Genomic DNA, 21,578 nt, shown 5'->3' with positions numbered 1-21,578 from the left:
GGAGTTCATGTTATAATGGAGTGAGACAACACATAAAAAAGACAGCTGAAAAGGGGGAGAAGTGAGAAGGTACCCTGTGGCATCATGGTGGCAAAGGTCAGAGAGTCAGAAGCATAGACAGGTGGGGAATGAAGCATGGGCAACCTGAGCTCCTCCCCAAAATGGAGGCTCCAGAAGGAATTTGCCAATAGGTGAAGGGGATCAGCATGGTACAGGGATATTCCAAGGTGAGAAGGCAGCAGAGTCATAGGGGCAAAGAGGAGAAGTCCTTGCCACCAGGGACAGCCTTTTCTCCTTTTTCCCACTCCTTTCCATCTTCCCCCACCCTAGTCAGTCTGGATTGTAAGAAGACCCACAATCTCTGGAGATGCTTTGACCCCTAGCATTTCTATGTCAATCCATCCCTTGGCAGGGATCACCCAGAATCTATCTATCTGGGTTGTTTAACTGATACCATGTCTTAGAAGAGATGGGGATTATTAACTGCATCCTTTCTAGTGGTGTGGAAGAACACCAGATCTTACCATCTGTCCTTTCTCTGCCTCTTCAGGTTCTCCAGGCCTTATCATCTACCTTGCCTCTATATCCTGTGGACTCTCAGCACTGTAATCTCATTCATGGAGATCTGAAGATCTTCGACCTTGCCATCTACTCCTCATGGTACCTCTTCTATTCAATATGAATCCAGTTCTACCTAAACACCTATCCATGAACACCCCGGGTTGTCAGGTCAGAGCAGGAAGAGTAACACATCTAATGATGCAGAGCCAAGTATATTCCCATTACCTTCTTAACTAGAGACCAGAGTATACTCAACAATAAAGTAGTTCTTATGAAAAAAACTGGCAGGATCCATAGGCTATGAATTTTCAAAAATCATGGATATCACTCAGTAATAACATCTGCCAATATTTCCAGGACCCAAGGATGTAATTCATCTGGCCAAGTGACTTGTATACAGATATGTCATGACAAAATAGATTTTTGATAGGAGAGCATCTGATCTCTGCAGAGATCAGAAAAATGATACAAGTTTTTGCCCTATTTTTCTCCTCCCTTTCATAAACTATTGGGAGAAAAGCTGTCTATATTCAAAGCTCATTTCCTCTCCCTTCTTATCTTTTTGGAATCTATCTTCAAGTCTCATTAGTAAGTGAAACTGCTCTCTCCAAAGTTACCAATGATCTCATAATTTCCAGATCTTATAACTTTTTCTCGATTTTCCTTTTTCTTAACCTACAGCTTTTCATATCATTAGCCATACTTTCCTCCTGAACACCATCTTCTCCGGGTTTTCTTCACAGTGCTCTACATTTTTTCTCCTCCTATTTGTATCTATCAAGGTACAATAACCCTCCTCCTGAACCATCATTCCTTTCACTAGGTTCTGTAACCTACCACAGGCACTATGGTTTTGCCTAGACATTCCCCTGACTATTCCTTGCTAACTGAATCCCCTGTTATCCTACTCCACTCACCGTCTGGTACCCCTGATTTTTGCTTCCTGGTGGACATTCCTGTTACCAACTGTTCATTAGCTTGTACCAATCATAATGTCCTTCCATGCCCCTCCTAAGCAAACTTCAGCCAGATCTATCTCACCAAAGAGCTCTGGTTATGACAGAGCAGCCATTGAAGCTAAAGAGGGATACAGTCCAAGGCACTATTTCAATCTCTAAATTTGATGCTTCTTAGTAGCTAGCTCTTAACATCTTATCTCTGAACATCCCAGCCCTGCCATTTATTACTTATGTAATCTTGAGCAAATCGCTTAATCTCTCTGTACCTCAATTTCTTTATCTCTAAATAAGTGTGTGTGCACATGTGCGTACACACACAATGGATTGAACTAATGACCTCTAAGTTCTCTTTCAACTCTAAATTTATGATCTTATGATCTACAATAGAGAACTTTTTAGCAATGAGTGGAGTTGTTACACAATTTTTCCATACTGAAAGCATTTTTACTCCAGCTGTGTGCTGGAGACTTTGCCCAAAAGTGCCATTGACTCACATGTTTACAATTACGCCACCTTGAATCTTCTAGGCAAACATGCCTTTCCCCATTCTGACTAGTCTGAAAGACTCCCGTAATGAGAAAAGTCATAAGATTAATCAGCAATGTCTGTTCTAAAAGATGATGCTAGAAACACTATACCATTATATAATACGAACTAACTGATCTTAGGAAAATACATAGACACTACTCTCCCTCTTTCTAATAGAGTGTTAGTCAAAGACAAAAAGGGAAAACCATTAGCCCTGTTCCTTCATCATCCCCATTTATAAAGGCAATCTATCTCACTGTGATGGCACAGCAAAATATTAAGTTCTTCTCTTCCTCTAAAGTCTAGAAAGCTTAAACTTCTAGGGAAGAACAAAGGAGAAATGAATCATATTTATTTGTATATTGAGAACTGAGAAGACTAATATGATTAGGTCTCCATGGATTAGTATTTTCTATTTGATTTTCCCCTTTCCTACCACATTCCTCCTTTATTATGAGATAACCTGCTAGCTGGCTGAGTGATTGACTGACGAAAAGCTATAGGAAGGTTGAGGAAGGGAAGGTCTGATGAATACTTGAAAAACAAGATTGGCTACACTCACATAGAGGTGAGGGGACACAAGAGAGTAACCATTCAGTGGTGATGCCAAGTTTATGTCCTCCTTTCCCTAAGTCCCTGGCCTAGAAATGCACAGGGTAGCATTATTATTGCCTTAAGTGGTGTTGGCCCTCATTTCTGGGAAGGGCAGCGGGTCACCAAGCAGTTAAGGTCACCTTAGAATATATGACCAATCTTTTGGTAAGGGAAAGAATACAACTCTGCATATCATTTGCAATATAACAGAGACTAAGTATGGATATTTTTGCAATGAAAAGAGTTCTTATTTCTAAAGCAGATTAGTCTCAATATCAAGATTTCCTAGTACAATGTATCACAGTTATTCAATTCATAGAGTAATTCCATTAGTTTCCTGATATTCTCATGCATATGAGACACTTTGGTAACCTCTTAAATCTGCAGTTTTCTCCAATATGGTAGAGATTTTAAAACCCTTTCAAATACTACAAAGGAAACCATGGCATAGTGGATAGAATATTGATCAAGAAAATGTCAATTCTATTCTCAACCCCAGCACACACTCCCAAAAGCTCTCAAGTCAATTTAACTAGCATTTATTAAATACTTACTATGTGCTAAGCCCTGTACTAATACTGAGAAAACAAATACAAGTAGAAAGACTATCCAGGTCTTCAAAGGGCTAACATTCATTTTTTCTTTATTTATTTATCTTTAGTTTACAACATTCAGTTCCACAAGCTTTCGAGTTCCAAATTTTCTCCCCCTTGTTCCTCTCCCCACTCCACCCTTCCCCAAGATGGCATGCAATCCAATATAGGCTCTACATATACATTCATATTAAACATATTTTCACATTAGTCATATTGCAAAGAAGAATTAGAACCAATGGAATGAACTATGAGAAAGAAGAAACAAAACAAAAAAGACAAAGCAAATAATATACTTTGATCTGCATTTGAACTCCATATTCCTTTTTCTGGATGTGGATGGCGTTTTCCATCATGAGTCTTTTGGAATTGTCTTAGAAACTTCCATTGCTCAGAAGAGCCAAGACTATCAAAGTTAGTCATCTCACAATGTGGCCATTACTGTGGGCAATGTTCCCCTAGTTCTGCTCCCCTCACTCAGCACCAATTCATATAAGTCTTTCCAGGTTTTTATGAAGTCTGCTTGCTCATCATTTCTTATAGCACAATAGTATTCCATTAAATTCATATACAACAGCTTGTTCAGCCATTCCGCAATTGATGGGCATCCCCTCAATTTCCAATTCTTGGCTACCACAAAAAAACTGCTATAAATATTTTGTACATACGGGTCCCTTTCCCATTTGTATGATCTCTTTGGGATACAGCCCTAGAAGTGGTATTGCTGGGTCAAAGGGTACGCACATTTTATAGCCCTTTGCATATAATTCAGAATTGCTCTCCAAAATGATTGGATTAGTTCACACTTCTACCAACCAATGCATTAGTGTTCCAATTTTCTTCTCCAGCATTTATAGTTTTCCTGCTTTCTCAAGTTAGCCAATCTGACAGGTGTGATGTGGTACCTGAGTTGTTTTGATTTGCATTTCTCTAATCAATAGTGATTTAGAGCATTCTTTCATATGACTATATATAACTTTAATTTCTTCCTCTGAAAACTGCCTGTTTTCATATCCTTTGACCATTTGTCTATTGGGGAATGACTTGTATTCTTATAAATTTGACGCAGTTCTCTGTATATTTTAGAAATGAGGCCTTTATCAGAGACACTGGTTGCAAAAATTCTTTCCCAGTTTTCTCCTTCCCTCCTAATCTTAGTTGCATTGGCTTTGTTTATACAAAACGTTTCAATTTAATGTAATCAAAATTATCCATTTTGCATTTCATAATTTTCTCTTTCTCTTCTTTGGTCATAAATTCTTCCATTCTCCATAAATCTGGCTGGTAAACTATTCCTTGCTCTCCCAGATTGCTTATATCATCAGCCTTTATATCTAAATTGTGGACCCATTTTGTTAACATGGAGAAGGGGGTCTTGTTTTAGATCTCTTGACATTGGGGAATGTCCAGCAGGTATCCCTGACCTTTGCTACATGGCTGGCCTACCACCTTCTCCAGTTTTCATCTCTTTGATTATATTTTTTAATTTCCCATTTCCCATTGATAATGTACTTTTTATAGCTACTTTGCAGTTCACCATTGCCCTTTAAATGACTCTGATCTTATTTACTTGTCTTCCTTTCCTTCTCTGGCCTTTGCACTAAAAATATCAGATAAAAAATGATTTTCAGGAAATTGGCACCTGAGATAATTAAGGAGATGATAGTAAGAATGAACTGAATTGCCCTCAAGGAATACAAGTCACCTGGCCCAGACAAGATAGATCCCTGTGGACCAAAAGGACTGGTGGCTGTGATTGCTAAGCTACCATCATCAGTATTTTTATAATTACTTTATTTTATATTTTAATAGAATTTTCCCCAATTACATGTCAAGACATTTGTTAGCATTCATTTTTACAAGATTTTGAGTTCCAAATTTTCTTCCTTCCCATCCCCTCTTCCTGAAATGGTAGGCAATTTCATAGAGGTTATTATACATGTGATATCATGTCAAATATATTTCCATATTAGTCACAGTTGTGAAAGAAGAAAGAGATCAAAAGGGGAAAAACACAAGGAAGGATAAATTAAGTGAAAAAAGTATGCTTCGATGTGCATTCAGAATCCATCAATTCTCTCTCTGGATGTGGATAGCTTTTTCCTTCATGAGTCCTTTCCATTTGTCTTGGCTCATTGTGTTGCTGAGAAGAGCTGAGTCATTCATAGCTAACCATACTGATACTGTGTACAATGTTTTCCTGGTTCTGCTCATTTCACTTTGTATTAGTTCATTGAAGACTTTCCAGGTTTTTATGAAATCAACCTATTCATCATTTCTTATTGTACAATAGCATTCAATTACATTCATATACCACAGCTTGTTCAGCCATTCCCCAATTAATGGGCATCCCCCTCCATTTCCAATTCTTGGCCACCACAAAAAGAGCTGCTATAAATATTTTTGCACATGTAGGTCCTTTTCTCTTTTTTATGACCTCTTTGGAATATAGACCTCTTAGTAGTATTGCTGGATCAAAAGGTATGAACAGTTTCGTTGCCCTTTGGGCATAGTTCCAAATGGCTTTCCAGAATGGTTGGATCCATTCACAACTCTACCAACAATGCATTAGTGTCCCAATTTTCCCACATCCTCTCCAACATATATAATTTTTCTTTTTTTCTCATATTATCCAATCTGATAGGTGTGAGATAGTACCTCAGAGTTGTTTCAATTTGCATTTCTCTAATCAAAAGTCATTTAGAGCACGTCTTCATATGCCTATAGGCAGCTTTGATTTCTCCATCTAAAAACTGCATGTTCATAGCCTTTGACCATTTATCAGTTGGGGAATTGTTTGTATTCTTATAAATTTGACTCAGTTCTCTGTATACCTGAGAAATGAGGCCTTTATCAGAGACAATTGCTGTAAACATTGTTTCCCAGCTTTCTGCTTTCCTTCTAATCTTGGTTGCATTGGTTTTGTTTGTGCAAAAGCTTTTTAATGTAATACAGTCAAAATTTTCTATTTTACATTTCATAATGCTCTCTCTTTCTTGTTTGGTCATGAACCTGTAACTCACTTAACTTCTCCTTTAAGAATTTGGATGCTATACCACTTGGTACATATGTTTAGTATTGATTTTACTTTATTGTCTATGGTACCTTTTAACAAGATGTAGTTTCCTCCCTTATCTCTTTTAATTAGATTTATTTTTGCTTTTGCTTTGTTTGAGATCGGGATTGATACCTCTGCTTTTTCTTTTTTGTTTTACTTCAGCTGAAGCAAAATAAATTCTGCTCCAGCCCTTACCATTACTCTGGGTGTGCTTCTCTGCTTCAAGTGTGTTTCTTGTTAAAGATATATTGCAGGATTGTGATTTTTAACCTACTCTGCTATTGGCTCCCATTTTATGAGAGAGTTCATCTCACTCACATTCATAGTTATGATTACTAACCGCATTTCCCTCCATCCTATTTTTCCTCCTGTTTGTCCTCTCTCTACTTTCACCCTCTCCCTCCTCTACAGTGTTTTGCTTCTGTCTACTTCCTCCCCTAGTTTGCCCTCTCTTCTGTCAATTACTTAATCTCTTCCCTTCCTACTTCCCCGTCAGGTAAGATAGATTTCTACATTCAACTGACTGAGTATATTATTCCCTCTTTGAGCAAATACTAATGAGAATAAGATTCAAGCAATTCCCATCACCCACTCTCCCATCTTTCCCTCCACTATAATAGGTTTTTTCATGATTCTTTGTGTGAAATAATTTATTCCCATTCTACCTCTCCCTTCTTTCTGCACCCAGTGTACTCCTCTTTCTCATCTTTTTTTTAATGTCATTCCCTCAAATTCACCTTATACCCACATACTCTATGTATATTTCTTCCAGCTGTAGTATTAGTGGTACAATTTTTAAGAATTACAAATACCATCTTCCCATGTATGGATGTAAACAGTTCAGCTCCATTGAATCCCTTATGTTTTCTTTTTACCTTCCTAGGCTTCTCTTGGGTCTTGATATTGGAGATAAAAATTTTTGTTCAATTCTTTATGAAAGCTTGAAATCCTTCTATTTTACTGAATGACCATTATTCCCCTTGAAGTATTATGCTTGATTTTGACAGGTAGGTGATTCTTAGTTGTAGTCCTAGCTCCTTTGCCTTCCAGAATATCATGTTCTATGACTGCTGATCCTTATCATTGTAGCTGCTAAGTCCTGTGTAATCATGATTGTGACTCCCTGATATTTGAATTATTTCTTTCTGTCCACTTGCAGTACTTTTTCCTTGACCTGATAGTTCTGAAATTTGGCTATGACATTCCTTGGAGTTTTTATTTTGGGATCATTTCCTGAGGTGATTGGTGAATTCTTTTAATGTCTATTTTGACCTGTGGTTCCAGAATATCAGGGCAGTTTTCCTTGATAATTTCTTGAAAGATGTTGTCCAGGTCTTCCTTTTGATTATGACTTTCAGGTAGTCCAATCCTCCTGACATTGTCTCTCCTGGATCTATTTTCCAGGTCTGTTGTTTTCCAATAAGGTATTTTCATTTTCTTCTATTTTTTTCATTCTTTTGAATTTGATTCTTGATGCCTCATTGAGTCATTAACTTCAACTTACCCAATTCTAACTTTTAAGGAGCTGTTTTCTTCAGTGGATTTTTGTATCTCCTTTTCCATTTGGCCAATTCTATTTTTAAGCAGTTGTTTTCTTTTTCCAAGCTGTTGATTTTTTTTCATAATTCTCTTGCATCACTCTCATTTCTTTTCCCCCTTTTTCTTCTACCTCTCTTATATGATTTTTAAGTGCCTTTTTGAGTTCTTCCATAAGTTCTTTCTGGGCTTAAGACTACTTCTCATTTTTCTTTCAGGTTTTGCCCATAGGTGTCTTGACATTGCTGTCCTGAGTTCATGTCTTGATCTTCCCTGTAACCATAATAACCTTCTATGGTCAGATTCTTTTTGTGTTTGCTCATCCTTTTGGGGGGCCTTTTTTCCTTCTTTTCAATTTGATCTCTGCTCCTGAGGTGAAAAGGGTGCTGTCTCAGGCTTCTTGTGCCAGGGGCTGAAATCTCTGGCTACTTACCTAGTGATATACCGATGTTGCCCATGTACTGATGCCCTTACAGGGGATCCTCGTGTCTGGTGCTGTGCTGAGGGGGTTGGTTGGGGGGCACCTGGTGCTGCTGGAGACTGTAGGGATCTGGCAGCTTACCTGGTGCTGATCCAGAGTCCTAGTGTTAATATGTGGTGTATGCTGAGGCCCATGGGGTGTCTGCACATTTCCCTCAGGGCTACATTGAAGCACATGTCAGTCTGGCCTCTCAAGGCTGCCTGTTTGCATGGGCCTATGCTGAAGCATGTGGTGGTTCTTGAAGCTTGAGTCTAACCATCCCCCTGGCTATGCTAAGGCCATGCTGACAGGGTCCTGGTGTTGGTGGTGTTTGCCTGTTCCACTACACTGAGGATCCACATATACTGCTGGTTTGCTGAGGTGGGGCTTGTTGCTGGCATACTGGGATGCTTCCTGTCCTGGACTGTGTTCCCCTTTTACCTGAGTGAGACAGATCTGTCCTGACAATCTCCCAAGTTTCTTGGGGTCAAAGATTGTTTCACCCACCTTTTTGCTGGTCCTGCAATTCCAGGATTTGTGTGAGGGTGCTATTTTATGGTTTTTGGAGGTGAATATGAGGGTTACTGTGATTTACTGCTTACTCCGCCATCTTGGCTGGAAGTTGTGTCATCAGTATTAGAACAATGATGGAAATCAATCAATCAATATCTTTTAAGCATCTCTTATGTGCCAGGCATTGTTCTGGGAATATAAAAAGAAGCAAATCACCAGCAAAGTGGCACAAACTTTACTAAAGGGAACTAATCTCCCTCTTTTAAAAAGATACGGTTGCCTGATGTTTTTACTTCCCTAAAATTGGGGGGGGGGGTGTAAAAAGAAAAGAATTTGAATCAGAAACTCTTTACTCACTTTGTGCTCATTTGCATATGGTAAACTTCCTGAAGATGTTTGAAAAGTAAATATTTGAATTGTTTTTAAAGAGTGTATAGTCTAATGAGGAAGAAAATATGCAAAGTTCAACATCAAAGAGGCATGCCCAGCGATCTAGGTTAGGCTCTGTGCTGTTTAACCTTTTTTAATTGATGACTTGGATAAAAACATAGACGGTATACTCAATAAATCTGCCAATGACACAAGGCTGGGAAAGTTGGCCAATACACTGGATGACAGAGTCAGAATCCAAAAAGATTTTGATAGGCTAGACTTGTTCTGTTTGGCCTCAGAAATCAGAACGAGAAGGAATGAGTTGCAGTTGAAAAGAGACAAGTTTAGACGCTCTTTCAGGAAACTCTCCTACCAATCAGAGCAGTCCAAAACTGGAACGAATTGCCTGGAGAGGCAGTGGATTCCCTAACCTTGGTGGTTTTCAAGCAGATATAAGATCATTACTTAACAGGTATGTTTATATAGGGTTCCTTTTAAGGATAGGTTTGGCTAGATACCTGCTGAGGTCAATTCCAGCTCTCAACTTCTGTGATTATGAAATACCTAAGGGATTGTGGTTTTAAGAAGTTGAACTTTTATTATAGGAGAAGTTTGAGATCATGGACTATATAATTCCACCAACTTCCATCCAGCCTTTGTCTTACTTTACAATTTTAGGCCCCATTCACTTTTCATCTATTCTGTCTTTCTAAGATATATGTACTACCGGACCAGCTATGTGGATTTTCAGAGTCTAGACTTTATCCAATTGGCTTTTCCTATGTCTGTGGGCTTGGAGAAATCTACACAATGTAATGTGCAAACAGGAGCATATGGAGGACCTCAACATTTATTGTACGAATTCTTAACCTGGAGTTCATGACCTTTTAAAAACTATTTTGCTAATTCTATTTAATATCATTGGTTTCTTTTATAATCCTGTGCATTTTGTTTTATGCTTTTAAAAACATAATTCTGAAAAGGGATGAATTGGCTTCACTAGACTGCCCAAAGTATCCATGACACAATAAGCTAAGAGCTCCTGTTCTATCCTTCTTCCATCTATACACTCTACTGGATGTGGTAAAGTACTACAGGTATTATTAATGCCCTTTTTGTAGAGAAAGAAACTGAAGGCAAATGGTATGTCCCTGGTCATGCAACAAATAATTGTGGAGTGTATAATATGAACATAAGTATTTTCTTTCTTGTTTCATTTCTACTATACCATGCCCCCTTTGCATATAGCAGCAGTGTCAAATCCAAATAGAAATGGGAGCCACTAAGTTGTACATAAGGACCTTTGCAGGTGCGTTTTGACTTAGAAAGCCACATGATAACATTATCTATGTTTTATTGTATTTGTATTTATTTGATAAGTATTCCCTAATTGCCTTTTAATCTGGTTAAGTTACACTTGAGTGTATTGTGGGCCACACGGTGGACCTTGGGTTTGACACATTTGGTGTAGAGGACCTGCACCAAAGAAGAATCATATGCATCAGAGATCATAAGCAGAACCTCCTGCTATCCTGAACAGGCTCATCAGAGTCCTCAAGATGCTAAAGGTATTTGTGCTTCTAGAAATTCAGAGGCCAGGAGCTGCGTGATTGCTTTAAGAGTAGGGTATCATTTAGGTGTCTCCTATCCTTAGACACCATGAAAGAGGATATGGACCTTGTGCCAATTATGAGTCCTCCCAAAGCTCCAGGGACACAATCATCACTAATAGCTAAAGTGAATTCAGTCTAGATATCCTGTGTTCAGAGTGACACATCACGGAAATCTGTAGTTCCACTCCTGCATAGACACTACGCTCGGGTCCTTCATATATTCCCATATTTTGACACTATAGATTATTCCTCACGTGGAATGAAAAAATAAATTCCGTGAGGCGAAAGAGCACAGGAGTGAGAGATGAGGCATAGTTTAAGCAAGAGAATGAGCATATAGGAAAATTGTGGCAGTAGAACATTCCCAGAGCAATGTCCCTTCTGAATACACAGATCATTAATCTTCCAACTGCACATAGGTTTGTTTTGCATGCTTCAATAACTCCTCAAAGACCTTTGTAGCCTGTCAGTGTGCAGTAAGCTTGAAAGATATAGTTGCAAAGAGACATATGTTGTTTTTCTACACCTGAAAGGGAAACCATGGAAGGAAGAGAATTCTGGACATTATTATTCCTATTTATTTTTCAGAAGAACATGGGAAACTATATAAAATCTATATCAAAAGGCAACATGTCAATCTCTTTGCATTGTTGTTGTGGGGCAAGGGAAGAGAAAGATGAGTGGGTGGACAACAAAATCTTCTAATGACCTATTTGCAAAATTTAGAGTAAGTAAGCTTTCATGTTTGAAGCTCCCTTTCCTCTAACTATAGCTGCCACATAAGCATTGTGTTTTGATTCATTTTTGTCCTTATAAAACATGCCTTTCCTAATCCATATGTGCCACTTGACTAGGTGGAAGTTGGCCCTGAAATCAAGCCTGTTATTTGAATATGCAGTTGAAATAATATGAACAATATTAGTTGACAAGAACTTTTTACTGATTTTTGAGTTGAAGTAGCTTAGGAATTTTTTTTTCTTTTTTAAAATTTATTTTATTTTTAACTTATGAATGAAAACAAGTATTTCCATCACATAATACAATAAAAAAGATGATTGCCATGAAACTGCAAATATACTATGCACAACTTGCTATTCCTTTCAAACATACTACAAAAGTATCATGTATCTTTTTTTCCTTTTTTCTTCCCTCAAAGTTGTTTTAATCTGCATTTCTCTAGTCAATAATGATTTAGAGCATCTTTCATATGACTATAAATTGTTTTGATTTCTTCATTGGAAAACTGCCTGTTCATATCCTTTGCCCATTTGCGGACTGGGCAATGACTCATATTCTCATGGATTTTGCAAAGTTCATCATATATTTTAGATATGAGACCTTTTGTAGCTTAAAGCCAATTTTGGTCCAGAGTGCATGCCAGACATTGCTACCCACATCTGGACTCACGGTTCATGAAACAACATATCTAGCAACAATGATTTCTCCAGAATATCTTGGGAATGTAATGAGTACTTTGTCATTGAAAATCATATTACTTCATTATTATTCTGTTAAATGGCCAGTGATGACTAAATAATAACAGCCAACGTTTTGTGAAGTTTTTAGTCTCAGAATTTTGAATCTCAGAAGTATTCCCGTCTTATAAGAGAAAAAAATGAAACATGGAAAATAAATGCTTTTTCAATATCTCCATTTTTCAAGGAAGGACCTGGGCAGAGAAACATCTTAAAGTGTTTATGGTTCACAATCAAGTCAAGAAGTATTTATTGAGCACCTATTAAGTACCAAGCTCAATGCTACATACTAAGGATACAGAGAAAAATAAAAACAATTCCTTTCCTAAAGGAACTCACAGTATAATGAGGGATACAATATGTGAGTAGCTATGTATAAAAAGATCTATACAGGAAAAATTGAAGGTAATCTCACAAGGAAGGTTAGTATTAAATGGGGCCAGGGAAGACTTTTCACCAAAAGCAGGATTTTAGAAGCGATTTAAAGGAAACCAGGAGGCAGAAATAAAGATGGAGAGTGTTTCATTGACTGTTAGAGATGAAAGGAAATTTAGAGGAAGTATACACCATATACAACTGCCTCACTTTACAGATTAGGAGACTGAGACCTCCAAAAGTGAAGTGATTTGTCCAGGGTCTGACCAGTGGCAGAGCAGGGGCTTAAAACCAGATATTTTAATGCCTAGGTTAGTGTTGTTTTCATTATGCTATGTTCACATCATAGGACCTATAATTTCCTGCCCCTGAGTCATATTTGATCATATCATAAATCCTACCACTAACTTAGTAATCTTGAGTGTATCATGTAATTTCTTAATTTGCTTTTGTATGTAAAAGGCACAGAATTAGCCAACTATCTACCATCTATCTTAAAGAAGGATGGACATTTTTTTTAAAGAAATGGGATACTTTATTCAAAAGAATAGAGAAAGAGTGGCATAATATGGGACACATGGGGTAGTGAATCCTCGGCAACCACAATGATGAGTGAAGATTAAGGAAGGATGCAGAATGGTTCTAGTGGGGACTATAAGTCAAAACAAAGTGGTAAAACAGAACAGTGACAGAAAAGAGAGATGGTCATGGGACTTGCTAAGGGATCTAAAAGTATGTTCTATGTATCTGAATCTGAGTCATGACACATTTCCTCCAAGAAATGTCATTCATGAAGCTTTATGGTAAAAAGTAGTGGTCTGTGAACCTTTACCATTCATTCATATTTATATACTCTACCCTTATATGCATATGAGCAAAAAAGTTATCACCCCTTCACTTCCCATTCCCCTAATATTTATGCTCTAAAATAGAAGTATGATTTAATAACTAATGCCAGTGTTTCTTTCTACAAACATTGATTTATGTATACATATATTTAAATTATATTTAAATAGGTATACAATCTTTATTCCTAGTAGTAACTTAAATTTTGAAAGAAGAGCTCTTAACCTATAATCTTATGATTATGTGATTTCTAATTTCCCTCCCACTACACCATGAACACACAAATATATGTGTTTCTGAAAATATGGAATACTTTTAATATTTCCTCAGCTGATTTTTATATTGTGCCTGTGAGGAATATAGTACAAATTTTATTACTCATATTTTGAAAATGAAGAAACTGGACCTCAGAGAAGTTAAATGATTTATTCATAGTCTCATAGTTCATATGTATCAGAGAAGCATGCCAAATATGGATATACTGATTCTAAGTCCAATGTTCTTTGCGATTTTTTCAACTAATAGAAATTTGTTTTTTCTCCCTCCCATTCCATCTCCTAATGAAAAAAATAAACCAAAATGATTGCTAAAAATAAATACAGTCAAGCAAAACTAATCCCTGCATATGTCCAAAAACATATAAGTCCCATCCTACATCCTAAATCCATCAAGTCTTTGTCAAAAGATGGGTAGCATGGGTTCTCTAGAATCATGGTTGGTCATTGCATTCATCAGAGTTCTTAAGTCTTTCAAATATTCCAAGCATCCCATTATAGCAGTGGTCATCTTGTCCAACCCTTACATGAATGGAATCCCTACTTTATTGGGAACAGCAAAGAAATGATTGCTCACTGCTTGAAAACCTCCAAGAGCAGGAGTATGTTATACTTAAAACAGCTCATAAAGGTTGAAATTTCAGTATGAGCATTTATATCTTCTAAATCAACAAACACTACAAGTCAAGGATTGATTTATTCTTTTGTTGGCTGTCTAGACAACAAAAAGTGATAAAACATTGACAAATGCAGATTAAATTTAAAAGTTTGCCATGACTCTTGGGAAACTGTTTTAACAATCCGGCTAGCAGCTTCTGTGGGAGCATAAAGATCCTCCCACAGCCAGCATCCAGGAGGCTGCCGGCATGCCAGGAAAGCACAGGTTCTTTTTATCTGCTTAAACAAGGAAAGCACAGTGAAGGGGTTGACCAGCTTACTTTAATCTAGCATTCAGTTAGTTCAGGGGAGCATACAGAGAAGCATCAATAGACAGACCAAATACAGACTACATCCAGTTAGTTCAGGGGAAAAAACAACCAGCACCCTGAACTTTAGAACATTCATTTAGTTTGGGGGAAAAACAAAACCAGCACCCCAAACTTCAGAACCAAATACAAACAAATTACAAATATCAGCAGACAGACCCAATACAATTCATAGTTACCAACATCTAGGTTCAGCCCGAGAGCTCGGGCTGGCCCAGAGTCATGCTCGCCACTGCTGCCCGCGCCAACTGGAAAAAGAATAAAGAGGTCTTCAAGCCATCTTCTCCCCTCTTATAGAGTTTTTGACATCATCAAGTGCCACCTGAATGACCAGGGCCGATTGGTTCTTGAGTTGGCCCCTTCCCCTAGGTTAACACCCAATAGGGTGTGGCTCTGGAGTCAACACCTCCCCTCAGCCAGCCCCATGAATCATCACACAGGAAGTTCTCTTCTCCCAGGCATGGCTCTCTGGGCTTCCTGCCCCAGAAGAGAAGCAGCACATCCATGCAGACTAGGTCAACACCCAACAGAGGTGGACCCAAACCCACGTGGTCCAAAAGCTTCTGCTGTCCCAGACATGTAAACTAGGTCCTCCCCGGAGTTAGCCCTAACAGGGGCCCAGGACCCAGCAAGGCTCAATGAGATAAACTGAGTCACTCAAAGAAAACAAAGTCCATTCTGGTTTCAGAGACCTAGATGTTAAACATTTACCAGCACATCCCTGGGGATACTCCACCACCTCTCTAGGAAACAACCCAGGCTGTTTTCCTCTGGATGCTTTCCAATTTATCAATGAATATCCTGTTTAAACTATGGTGCCCAGAGAGGATTCTGGGAAGATGACGGAGTAGGTCAGAAAATTCCAAGCTCTCAAGATTTTCTCCCACAAAAGAGTTAAAATAACACCATAGGGCAAATAAAGTGTGGGTGAAGACAAAGAAAACCAGTGTCTTCCTGGGACAATTTGAGAAGATCAGAAGAAAAATCCCAGGACAAGGTTTGGTCCCTGCAAAGAGTAAACATCTCCAGACTGGGTTCTGTTTTAACAACAAGTGGCAAATCCTGTGGTTAGTTGATTTGAGAGGCTGCCTCGGCCCCAGCCACAGGAACTTTTTACCCCGGTATAGTGAGGGGAGTTGGGTGTTTAACCCCAGGAAGATTGAGGGAACTTCTGCTGATGAGGAATGCCAGACCCAGCTGTGCTTCGAAGAACAGTGGGGGCAAAAAGGAACCAGCACAGGCTGGGTGAGTGCAGAAGCAGTGGGGGATGAAAGCCCCTGGCTATAGGTACTTAGAGGAGGTTGGAGGTTTGGCTTTGGTTCCAGGCTAGAGGGCAGAACTGAAGATCTGGGGAAAGAGGTACCATTTCTCATGCCCTAGGGCTAGAGGTGATTACAAAAATCAAGCTATTACCACAAAAAAGCACAGGCAAAGGAGAAAGAATCCAACCATAGAAAGCTATTACGGGAATAGAGATGACCAGGGTTCGCCTTCAGAGGAGGATATTGAAGTAAAGAAACCCCCAAAGAGTAATGTCAAATGGTCAACTGCCCAAAAAGAATTTATAGAAGATCTTTAAAAAGACTTTAAAAATCAAATGACAGAGGTAGAGGAAAAACTAAAAATAAATAAATAAAAATAATCCAAGAAAAACAAGAAGGTTATGAAAGGAAAGTCAACCAATTAGAAAAGGAGATCCAGAATCTCAAGGAGGAAAATAACACCTTGAAAATTAGAATTGGGCAAAGTGAAGCCAGTGAAATTATAAGAAATCAAGAAATAGTTAAACAAACTCTGAATAATGAAAAAACAGAAGAGAAAGTGAAACATCTTATAAGAAAAACAACACATTTGGACAATAGATCAAGAAGAGAAAATATAAAAATAATTAGACTAACTGAAAGTTATGATCAAAAAAAGAATCTTGGTAGAATAATACAAGAAATAATTAAAGAAAACTGACCTGAAGCATTAGAACAAGGCAGGAAAGTAGAAATAGAAAAAATCCATTGATCACAACTTAAAAGAGATCCTTTGAGGAAAATTCATAGGAATATCATAGTCAAATTCCAAAACCCCCTGCTTAAGGATAAAATTTTTAAAAGCATCAATATTAAAACAATTTAAATATGATGGTGCCACAATTATAATTACACAAGACCTACAGCAGAGACATTAAAGGACCACAGGTCTTGGAACACAGTATATTGAAGAGCAAAAGAACTGGGGCTCTAGCCGAAAATAACATTCCCTACAAAGTTAAGTATTATCATGAAAGATGAGGTCTAAAAGGGGTCAGAATTCAGTGGGACCATCATGTTCCTTCTTATTCCTGGAAGTTGTGTCCCTCCTAATGCTTTCCTAGCTAATGTGCATTAGCTTTTTTGCTGCCATATTCCCCCTGCTGACCCACATTGAACTTGGATTCCACTAAAACCCACAGATCTTTTTCAGAATAACTGCTATCCAACCCTAAACTCTCTAGTCTTACACTTTTGAGTAGGCTTTTTGTACTCATGTGCATGACTTTACATTTTTCTCAACAAAATTTTATCACTGAGCTTCAGCCCTGTGCTTTAGCTTGAAAATATCCTTTTGGACCTTGATTCTGCTATTCTATGTGTCACCCCAGCTTTGTGTCAACTGCAAACTTGATAGGCATATCATTATGCCTTTATCTGTGTTAATGATAAAGAGCTGAATTAACATAGGACCAAGTATAGCTTTTGGACTAGTTCTGAATCCATTTGATTCTATTTTTCTTTAAACCCTAACTCTTCATCTTTTCCACAAGAACAATATGATACTTTGTTAAAAGCTTTGCAAAAATTTAGGTAAACTGTATTTATAATGTTTTCTTCATCTACTATATAAGTAATCTGGTTTTTAAAAAGGTAATGAAAATTAATAATTGGTCAACATATACCAACAAATAATCTGCAAGACAAGAAATCCAACCTATCAATAGTCATGTTAAAAAAAAGACACTAAAAATCAGAGAATTGCCAATCAAAGCAACTCTGAGATTACAAATCTTCACAAATCGTTTTCCCTTTGACTGGATACATGCTTCACAAAACCAATCCTTTTATTAAGGAAATTTGTTCTGCGAAATTTGGATTCTATCAAAGGGTCACACTTGAGGGCTGCTAACCTCCCCACTGTCCTATCATAAAGGCATAAGGGTAATACTCTACAAAATTTCACCAGCTTGGGTTGACTGTAGAACTAGCAAACTCAGTCTTTGGAGGAGCTTTCAGGTATTTTTTAGCTGATGACATTGCCCCTTCCAATTCAATCAAGGAACACATTCATAGTTTTAAAGGAATAACCAAGTAGACACATATTTATACTTCATTTATTTCTGTAACTGTATCACTTAGGGTGGGGAGGGATTTAGCATCCCTCTCCTTACAAAATTATTAGTTATCCTTCCTAAATACTCTAGAAAATTCTCAAACGTTTAAGTATATAATCTATTCAATATTTCTATTTAATGGAGAAGAAATTGATCCAAAGGCAGGACATTGGACAGTAAAGTAAGCCCTAAAATGCATATGAGTTTTCACAGAAGTTTCTAATACCCACCCTCCTGTACTAAATATATATGTGTGTGTGTATATATATATATATATACACACACACATATTTAGATGTGTGTGTGTGTGTGTGTGTGTGTGTGTGTATAATATGGCTCTTCAAAATACTCTAAATGATTAAAAAAGCTACTTTTAAATTCAGTTAAAATAACAAATGATCACTAATGGTATAGCTAAATGTTATGTGTATATAGTTGAAAGATTTTTTAAAATTTACTTTTGAAGTAAAAAGGAACACAGAATTGTCCATTGGCTTATTTTGACTATCTTGAGTAAAGGAACACTGATATTTATGGCTAAATTGTGTGGTAATCCTCATGATTGAATGCTCATAGCAAAAATGATTGTATTCATGATGTGTTGTTCCAACTATTTCAACTATTTCATATGAAGTTCTGGCCATGGAATTATATATATATATATATGTATATATATATATATATATATATATATATATATATACATATATATATATATGTGTGTGTGTGTGTGTGTGTGTGTGTGTGTGTGTGTGTCTGTGTATACACATATATACACATATATATATACATATATATATATATATACATATGTGTGTGTATAAATAACAGGTATCTGGGTAAGTGGAGGATGGGCATGTTTTTCACATTTAATCAATGTTTGGTATTTTTTAAAAATCAGTATTCACTTAATGAAGGATTTTTAATACATCCTATGTTTCCCATTCTCTTTTCTTTTTGTAGCAAATTGAATTGGTAAAAGAAATTGAATTTTCCTCTTTTAATATTTAAAGAGACTATAATTTAAAATTTGAACATAATGACTCTGGGGATTCTGGGGCTTCTACATCACAACTATTGTCAAAAAGTTTTGCTTCAAAGTTCACCGTTCTTCATCTTGGAAGGTGCCAATAGAAGCGATATTAACTGTCCATCTGCTTGATGAATTCGGAGTTTTTATGATAGGTTAAAGATGTACTTGTCTCCATGCCATATACAACAGATAACATATTAAAATTCAAGTTTGGAGCACTTCTGTACTGGGCTGGCTGTGAAACTATGATACAGAGAAAAAACTCCTAGGATAACTGGCCCCTAATTAGATTGAAAATATTTATAAATGATGGGTTCCACATGTTTATTTTGATATAGTGTAGTTTTATTTTTACTAGGAGAAATTATTCTCAAAAACTTGAGCTGTGGGAAATTAAGCAGTTCCCTGGCAAAGATTTGGCTTATTGCTTCATAAATTATTGAATGCATTAATTATTAAATGTTTTTCATATGCTACATAGTACACCAAGAGCCTACTAACATAAGCCACTCACTCTGCAGCAGATATAAAGGAACATTTCTTTACAACAGATGTGAACAGACCCATTGCTCAACTTCCTCAGGCCTTCAACAAATGCCCTAATGAGGTGATATTGTTTTAGCAGCATTGAAGCAGCCTACAATAAAACTTCCCCCGGTGGACTCCCATGCCCATCCTATTTAGGAGAAAAAAATCAAAAGTTTGATAAGCATGGATGAAGAGCTATGATAAAATCCAATTTTTCATTAAAGCTTTTGCTGTTGTCTGTAGATTTTTTTGTCTGTGTATATTTTGTTGTACACTCTTCCTACAAGGTATATATGTTTCTGATGCTCTCTCTTAGGAGATCATAGTATAGAATTTATTTTCAAAAATTCTATGTTCCCTACTTTTTTATTTAAAAAGCAAATGAATCAAATACCATATAGTTTTCTCTTGGAAAGTAAAAGGAGGGCTTTCCCTTGGACATCTGGAAAGGCTCCACATTTTCCTTGGCCCCTGTGGGGCTGTGTTGGATGATCCTGGTGACTCGTCCCCAGAGAAGGCCAGAGAGGGCTCTGAGTCCAAGAAGGTGCTGGTCATTGCCACTGCCGCCATCCCTGAGCCAGTCCCAGGAGCTGCCCAGCTACAAAGGAAACCAACAGGAAGGAAATGAATGGGGACTCTGAGGAGCCAAAGTCGATGACCTTAAGGGCCATGAAGCATCAGATTTAACAGGATCTGGAAGGGAGGACTCATCATTGCCTCCTCCTACAGCCAAGAAGATGAAGATAGAAACTAAACAGAGGAAAGAGAAAAAGGACAAAGTAGATAAAGATGGTATTAAGATGATGCAAATCATGGTTCCTTCCTTTTCTGAAGAACAGTTAAACCTTTATGAAATATACTATCCATCAGCATTCCCCAAGGGCATTATTAAATGGCTGATCCAGTCAATTACTGGCATCTCAGTATCTCAGAATGTCATTGCTATGTCAGAGATGTCTAAGGCATGGTAGTAATGATAGCAGGGAGGTGTATCAGCAATTTTGATTTGAAGATCTTTCCCAGCCATTAATAGGGCATGTGACCTGCTTATGTCACGGGAAGCCTACCTTACATGGTGGGAGGAGCTTCCTTACAGGAAAAGGAAGTTATGTCACAGGAAATGCTGAGAGAGAGTGAGAGAGAGAGAGAGAGAGAGAGAGAGAGAGAGAGAGAGAGAGAGAGAGAGAGATGTTGTTATGGCTACTAATGGCTGCTAATGTCTGGCCCTCATGATTGTTATAACTGAACAGGCTGACTTAGCTGCACTGTGAGTTTGTTTTGGGGAAGACCCCAGCAGGGGGTCAGAGGGGTTTTGGGATGGCGAGGTTCCAGATTGTGATAGTGTATATTGAATGTTTTGGGTTCCTTGCTGTTATGGTGAAGTGGACTGACTGGCTGTGGGAGCTGAGCATTTGGTTATGGGATATGGTTCTCTGGTGTCTGAATAAATGGTTTAATTCTTCTACCTTCTATGTGGAGAGTCTCATATACTTTGCGATATAGAACTATATAGACATTTTGACAATTATTATCTACATTTTATTATTGCCTTACTGTTTCAGGACGTGATAGTAGAAGGTTTGGATGTGTGTGAGAAATGGGGAGAGCTGCCACCACTACAGCCCAAATACATGCAGGAGGCTGTTCGAAGGCTGAAGTCAAGGAGACAGATTCCTAACTCAAAATACAAAAAAAAAATCCTCTTTCACTAGGTCTAGGGGGAGCTTCCTAAACTGCAATACTGAAAATCCTAAAGACACCATCATCAAACATCTGCCCCCAAATCTTCAAGATGAAAGTTACCTAGTAGAGAAGAAGCCACTTTCAGATTTGCCTCCTATCAATGTAGGACTATTTAGTTCAGGCTGTGATTGATGTAAGAGTTATTTCTTAATTACCTAACTGAAAAGGGGAA

At 37.7% G+C, this 21,578-nt stretch overlaps 1 pseudogene; it reads left to right on the top strand.

Moving 5' to 3' along the window:
• Positions 1 to 469: 469 nt before the first annotated feature.
• Positions 470 to 21,375, top strand: LOC118837412 (annotated as a pseudogene).
• Positions 21,376 to 21,578: the final 203 nt, after the last annotated feature.

Source organism: Trichosurus vulpecula, chromosome 1, assembly GCF_011100635.1.
Source record: "Trichosurus vulpecula isolate mTriVul1 chromosome 1, mTriVul1.pri, whole genome shotgun sequence".
Taxonomy (NCBI): domain Eukaryota; kingdom Metazoa; phylum Chordata; class Mammalia; order Diprotodontia; family Phalangeridae; genus Trichosurus; species Trichosurus vulpecula.
This window is presented reverse-complemented; position numbering and strand designations above follow the sequence as displayed.